Raw genomic sequence first — 8204 nt, 5'->3', positions numbered from 1 at the left:
TTGGAATTACATGCTCTTTCACATTTCATAAGAGGTTTCTCATTATCTCACCAAAAAACGTTAGAAACCTGAACTTAGGTCTCTACCAGAACTATGCGATCCCTTTAAGACCCTTAAGTTCCTTTTTGTCGTGCAATTTTTTCTTCCAAGACATTAAACCATGGTAAATGCAAGAAGTCGGGAAGAAAAATAAGAGATTTCTGTTCAGTTTATTCATTTTTCAGAATCTCTTTCTTCAGAATGAAAGAAAAGAGAGTTCACAACAACAGAAGCAGAGTTCAGTCATCTGTGTGAGTTTTTATGTAAAAACGATTAAAAAGCGTGTACATCCCCAAACTGTCTACATTTCAGGACAAAAAGCCATTTTGCAGTTCCACTTTGCGCATGGGCAGAATAAAGTAAAAATAACATTTTCTTGTTGAAGATGAACTGACAGAGATGAGATGAACTGACATTAAGAACAACAATATTGATCACAATGTTAATTCAATTACATTGTACATAATCACTGTTATCGTATGTTCCTCCTCAAATACTAGATTAGAGTTTATGTTCAGTTTCACGTGTAGTTCATATTGTGTCGTATATACTACATTAACAAAGGGTTCAAAATTTCCCGAGAGTGAACGGAAAGGATACTGATGGTAAATAATCCTACTGATGAAACAATATTTTTGTTTTGTTTCCGTCAATTTATGATTCTTATGTAATATTCCGTTCCTAAGTTATCAAAAGAATTGTGTATACCTTGTTACAGCACGATCCACGCTTTTGTTCGTTCCACATACTTTGCTTTTGAATAAGGTCCGTTACAAAGAGAACAATGCGTATTCGTAAACCCATTACTTATTGCAATAAGACGTGCAATTCTAATGAATTAGGAAAGCTGCCTGCTCTTCGGATTGGTTCGAGTTACTGCACATCAGACGCACATCGTTCCGGCCGAAAATGCGTATGGCGTCCATCAGATAATCGACTGTAATCTCAGTTAGTGCTGGTTGCGGTAAGCATGAGTGTGATACATATACAAAGTTTGTTGATGTACACTGACAGTGGTTGCCTGCCTTTACGCAGATACAACATCGCCAACTTAATACGACTCAGTTGGCGGTGGTTGACTCAGAATTGACGAGATGTTGAATCAAGGCCTAGAGTTTGTGGTCTGTTCAGCACATAAGCATAGAGTACATCGAATATACAAGTTTTATGTCAAACAGACTGACTGTTGATCTCCCAGGAGCTATATGAGAATTTTAGCCCCAGCTACGATCAAAATCGCACGAGTCGAACTCCTGGAAAGCTCATAGCTATCCTGCCAATAGATTGTAGGATCATTAATCACGTCATACTGTTTCATTGAAGATTTGAGAGGTATGATTATGACAATAACAGGAGCATGGTCCGTTTCCGCACAACAACATTAGGCGTGCGATGAATATGAATGTCGATAGCTTTCTACTAAATGTATAGAGCTTGGCTCTGTTTGTTGTGATGTGACACCAGTCTTGTGTGGCGTTATTAAAACACTCTTAGCAAGTATGAATCCACGTTATTATGATAAGTTCTTTTGTGTTGCTATCTATATATATGACAGCGCCAAAATCTATCTTCAAGGTTTCATTGAAGCTTAGCTTAAGTAAGAACAAAAGGTGTATGCAAAGCAAATTCAAACTGTATGTCTGAAAGGAGTACTGTCAATGAAAAACTCATTAATGACACTAATTATTGAACAAGCTAAATCTGGTTGATTGCCTTACTTTTTTCTATATTAATGTGTATCCTCGTATCAAGAAGAAGGTGTATATATCTTTCATGCCTTACCATAAAGTTTCGAGTGCTTAATTTTATGTCGGCGAACCGCAGTTAGTAGGTCCTAACGTATTCTTTTCATAACGGTAATGTTGTTGATGACGCCCCTTTGCCCAAGACTTGTCCAACACAGTAACAAGCAAAACACGGAAAATGCATTCCGAAAACTTATTTATTCGATAACAGGTCTGATGGTGGTTGAAAAGGATAGATTCTTGCCCCATGGTAAAATAATTGTTAATTTGAATAAATTCGTAAGGTTTCTTATTAATGATTGAGAGCGTTATTTTCGACACTAGCTATAGGTGACGATGCAGATTCATCGAATAAATGAGACAATAGTGATGAGAAATCGTGTGATTATTACTGTCACTGTCCGTACAAAGCTTGCTTCCAAACACAGCAATTGAAGCAATGCGCATTATGATTAAGTACAAAGCTGTCCACTGGTCATACACGCATATCTTTTATAGTGTATTATGTTGCAGAAAGTCTGATACGCAGAAGAAATTCAGAACCTATTTTTTCGCCTACGGGCTATGCTTGGGGATCATTGGCCGGATCAGGGGTAATCACACTTTTCCTCTTCGGTATTAGGTTCTTTGTCCCCTACCCATGTCGAGTTCACAGCGGATGTTGACACATGTGTAAAGAAGCACCCATTTACTTCTGGCATTGTGGTTAAGCCTGAACATTTTTTTTTTTTTAAGTTGGTGAAACACCGAGATATGTTTTGTATGTGTATCATATGCTCGCGTGTATATTGTATGTTTGTATATAAGAGTCTACAATTCCACTTCTACAAATTAATTCGTCCTGACTAAAGTAAGATTACATAATGGCATTCTTTGGAGGGCAAAGAGAAAGGAAGACAATGGTAAGGATGAATGAGGGAAGGGGGCGAGAGGGAGATTTAGTCAAGCTACTGGTCGTGTATTATGATATGTGTAATCTTGCTTGCTATTTGTAGTCTAACCATGATAATTTGCTCAGACGAAATTCTCTGCAAAATATGTTTTAACTACTGATTTCTCCAATTATTTTAAACTGAAATTGATAATTTTAACTCCTGATGTGTTGTTGTGTTTAACATTATATTAAAGCAAACATTTAGATGAAACCATTTTTAATTAAAACACGCCTAGACCTGCACGATTTGCTATGTTTACTTTGCTATTTTGTATGCTTCCAGACAAGGCCTTTGCTCTCAATAAATGTATTCATCCGAGTGAAGGGTAACGACTGTTAAACAGATACAATTTGTCGAAAAAGCGTCGATAGTTTTAATGGTTTACTGTTTACTGTTACATCAGGAACCGGAAACCGTTCCCATAAAAAAAAAATGGAGTACACCAAGCGTTTAGATATCACCTTTTTCGAAAGTTTAGCATTTCTAATTGTATTTCCTCCCCTACCCTATCATTTACTTCCTTTACTCTGTTTGAAAACACACCAAAACTTTTTTTCAATGGCATTTTTCAATTCCATTCACATAATATAAGAACAGTAATCTAAACTGCTATTTCTGTACAACACAACAAAATATTTTCATCATTTGGACACAGTTAACAAAAATATCTTCCTTTTTGGCAGTAAAAGTATATAAAAATCAAAGGTTGACAATAAAAACACCGAGCATCTTATTTGTTTAAGTGATAACAACTGAAATGAAAATGCACAGAAAACGATGAAATCATACTAGCCCATTCCAGCGTAACCCCCTCCCCAGCTCTCCGCAGTTGCCCCTCCTATTTAACCCTGGTACCTCTCCGACTGCTCTATCCCCTTCACCCTGTTCTTCCTCCCTTAGGCCTGTCAACTTCCCCTAAACTTGCACAAACACCACACACACACACACACACACACACCCGGAGTAACACATACACATGCGTATAAACATAGTAACACATACACAGATGCACACATACCCTCTCCTATCTCCATCTCATGAAACAATATTGACTTCATCTCCACTAAAGGCAAACGTGACTAATAGTCAGTTACTTCTGTGGCATGAATAAGACGCACACAGGTCCAAAGTCATTAAGGTTGCCATTGGCAACCCGCTGTCTGGTCTGGGGCGAGGTTCCCTCGTGTTCTCGACTAATCTTGTCCCCCGGTCGACGCTAACCACATTGTCACATGGTCGATGGCCGAGTCGAAGGCCGCTGTTGTATCTTACTCAGCAATCGAGCCGCAATGAGATAGCGTGTTTCCCTTTTAGAAAGGTTCTTCTTCGCGTCATCATCTTATCATAATCATATGCATAGAATGTAAACTTTACGGGATTCAGGCTTTGAACGCAAAGTACTCAACAAAACAAGAAAGTAAACACTTTTTCAAGATTATATTTCTCATGGACATTTTGGCGAAATGTTAACGTATTATACGCCACAATGAAAGATAATTTGATTGGCTATCAACTTGATAAGTCAATAAAAAGGAAACTTTACCCATGAGTGAACACATTTGTTTTTCTCTTCCAAGACACAAAAGTGAAAATTGCAAAAATGATCAAGTTGTCATTCTTGCATAAATGCTCATCATTGTAATAATATGAACAAAAGACAAATTTAACACATTAAAGAGCATGGATTCAGTTGCAAAAATATACCTATGATCTCTATAATATATTTGAAGCCCAAAAGATCAATAAGGGCTAAAAAATAATGGAGGAAAATGAAGAATGTTCTGTCGAATCCAAATTCAAATGAGAAGAAGCAACATTAAGAAATATGGTAAAATTTTGAATTGATTTCTCAAATTAGGAAAATTGTAAATTATATTTGGTTCTTGAATTTGTGTCATGAATTCTTAAATTACTAAATTGAATCATTTAATCATCTTTGTGCCCTTACTCCCTATGTCATTTGAAGTTTGAGTTGAGAGAAAATTCTTATTTTCTGCCTTAAGTTTCCCACTGTGATTTCGTGTGAGGTTATAAAGAGATAAAGAGAACGCAAACTTGTTTCTCCTATTTCATTCATGTATCTTATTGTGTTAAACCGGTCTTTTGTTATAACTGTTATCTTAAAGGGCATTTGCAAATGAAAGACAATTTATGTCAATATTTGCAATTTTTACTTTTGTGCCTTGGAGGACAAAAACAAATGTGTTCACTCATGCGTGAATTTCCTTTTATATTGACCTACTAGGTTGATAGCCAATTAAATTATCTTTAATATGGTATATAATACATTGATTTTCATCAAAATCCTCTATGAAAATTTTGAACTCGAAAAAGTGGTTACTTTCTTTTTGCTGAGTGTATATTCGGTTTGATTACATTAATTAAATCATACATATTAATTTGAACCATGATAACTGTAAAAGCTTGTCTCTATGAAGATAATTGATCTTAAGTCATCTAACCCCTTATCATGCTAGAGAGAAAATAGAATTCCATATGAACCACATCAAGGACTATGAATCAAAAGCGCTGTGTATCGCCCGCCGACAGCAGTTTCACTTTTTTTTTTTTCGTGCTGATGTTCGCAGTCCTCTTCATTACTGATCATGTTTAGACTTATTTATGCATGCATGGAACATATTAACTCACTTTAAATAAACTTGACCAAAACTAAATGAAAGAAAACATTTCGTGTTGTTCAGAGTCCTATTCATTAAATAATTATTTCGAACTGTTAGACGAAAACTTCACTTGGATGTACCAGAAATAATTTTGCCCCATGTCTACATAATGTATAAGACATGTGCACTGGTCATGGAATACATTGAATCGTCGTTTTGACCATTCTGTTAGATAACATAGACCAAAATTATGAATATTATATCTTTTTCGGACGTTTCCAAAATCATTTTCACTATCATGTGATTATGTCATTCATGCGAAAACTAGGCAGATTGCCAGGAAACTATAGTTGATCACCATGATTTTCACAAAATACACAACTGAACCGTAACGTACCATGCGGGGGTTTCCAAAATATGAATTCGGCCTCGTCATACAACATTGGATGACAGGTTGGCCAGTCACAGCATTGACGTAGGCATCCCTACCTCTCGGGACCGGGTCACAGTGTAGGCTGCGGCTCTGATAGGTCGTGTCAGTCCGTGACGTTATCTGATGCATCGTCACATGAGCCACAGGCTTAGGTAAGCCCCTGTCATCTTCTTTCGTCTTTCGTCGGTCGTTAATGTTTACACATTCACATTCTTCTTATCACGGATTGTCGAGTTTCATCAACTTTCAGGAATCATTCTTAGAGCACGTGTTTCAAAGTGTGTTCCAAGGTACATGAAGTTAAAACGATTTGGATGACAGGGCCCCCAAGTTCCCTAAAGGTCCAGGGTCTATCAAATCTCTAAAATCTTCTTCTCCAGTTCCAGAAAGAGTAGATTCACGTCATGTTGCATGTAGACACTGTTCGTCGTAAAGACTATATACGTTTGGGCAATTGAGAGAATTAGCGCTGTCATTTCATTTTAACGCGAAAAATCAGACACAGATCAACTTCGACAAGAGTCATTAATAGGAACAGGAGACGCAGAATTGACCATCCAATTCACACTGATTGCTATAAGGACCAGACCTTTTCCCCGCTCAAGCGATAGGCCTATGTGTGAAGACCTCTCATTTATGGGAAGCTTTACACTTGTTCAAGGTGGTGCCACGGATGGTCCATTTTGGCCACAAGAAAACTTAGGTCATTTCATTGTTTTCCAGAAATACAATGATCATATTATTCAGTAGGGATCATTAGTACTCATTATTGGGAATGAAGGAACATATTGTAGTCCCTAAGGAGACACTTGGGCAGGGTTCCACTGGAGTACGAGAGCACTATAAATCTTTTTCTCTTGACCCTACAGTAGTACAAGTGAATTGTAGTTCGTGTATAGGTAGGCTGTGAAGGAGAATAATCATGTAATTGCCCGTGGAGTCCGAAGACTTGTTTTTTTTTTTTTTTTCATTTATGACGCACCACGGGGAGGTAACAGCGACGTTGAACTTGTCTTTGTACTCACAGGTGAACGTCAAGTCTCTCTTAGGGCTCTTGTCAATAGCGTGAATATTTTTCCCTAACTACTAAGCAAGGAACCTTAACGCCCTTTTTGAATAGAAAGGATTCAGTTCGACGTAACTATTAAGGCTTGTTGATACATAATATTTTGATAGACAATCATAAGTGTTTATCTCCATTCATCGTCATTCATCGTCATTGTTATCGGCGTCAGCAGCATGTTATAAAAGCCCGTGATTTAGAAAGGGGCTCCCATTCATGTAAAACCTGAAACTATACTATCATATCTTGATGTATTTTTTTTTATAATTAGAGCGCCTATATGGTTCATAGTCAAATATGTCAATTTGTATTTTCATTTAAAAACGTTATGTATGTGGTACACTCTATCAAATTAATACAAAACATAGTTACATAACAGTAGAGTTGGTAAGAATGTAAATCACACAGTTGTAATCAATTTTCAAAACTTGATTATTTTTAACATTCAAGTAACATATTATAAGCACACTTGGGTATCATGGAAATTGACGATTCTCGTTAGTACCAAAGATTCATACTTTGTCTTTAAAACAAAATTTTAATTTTAAGGGGCCATAAAATTTTACAGGTATGAGAAATAATAATATAATAATTATTATGTACAATTTCAACAGAAGTGTTTACAATTGTACGTTTCTTGTATTATTGTCTAAGATTACTGCATTTTCATGCATTGTATACTTTATCGTTTATTTGTGGTTAAATATAGAGGAGATTTGAAGTATTTTGTGTGTAAATATCGTCTTAAAAATGACAATAAACAATGGTTAAATCCGTTTTTTTCTGAATGGTTAGGGAGAACAAGACTAGAGGGTTCCCTTCTGCTCCATGTGCCCTTGATTCTCGCAATATCATATTACTATGTTTGAAGCATTTTTCTTTTTGTGGGGGGAGGGGGGGGGGGTAATCATGTATGATAACATTTTTAATGTCACATTTTATGTGCTTCCAAAAGTATGATTTGTATGGTAATAACGGGCACACGATGACAATGTCGGGAGGGGGGTTCTACTGCCCCTTGGTGCGTATTGCCTGTTTAATGAAATCTGGCAGCTTATTTTCTGCTTAGCTTTTTCGCTCTTAGTGGCATGTTTTTTTCCCTGTTCATATTCCACCCGATACGTGAATGACGAATTCTTTGACTAGAAATAAAGAACGAAATGAAAAACGTATCGTCAGGGAAGTGAGAAGAAAAACCTGTCTCACCTCCCTGCATGGTATCATCTCGTACAAGATTGATTGCTCAGACGCAGTTCAAAGAAAGGGAAAACCCCTTTCATTCTGCGCCACGACAAGTGAGGGCAGCAAACTGGGTTTGTGTCTTTGTGTGCTTACGTTTTTACAACTACAGTACATGTACTAAGTACT

Source organism: Diadema setosum, chromosome 15 (assembly GCF_964275005.1).
Source record: "Diadema setosum chromosome 15, eeDiaSeto1, whole genome shotgun sequence".
Classification (NCBI taxonomy): domain Eukaryota; kingdom Metazoa; phylum Echinodermata; class Echinoidea; order Diadematoida; family Diadematidae; genus Diadema; species Diadema setosum.
The sequence above is the reverse complement of the archived record's forward strand: the minus strand, read 5'-3'. Positions refer to the sequence as shown.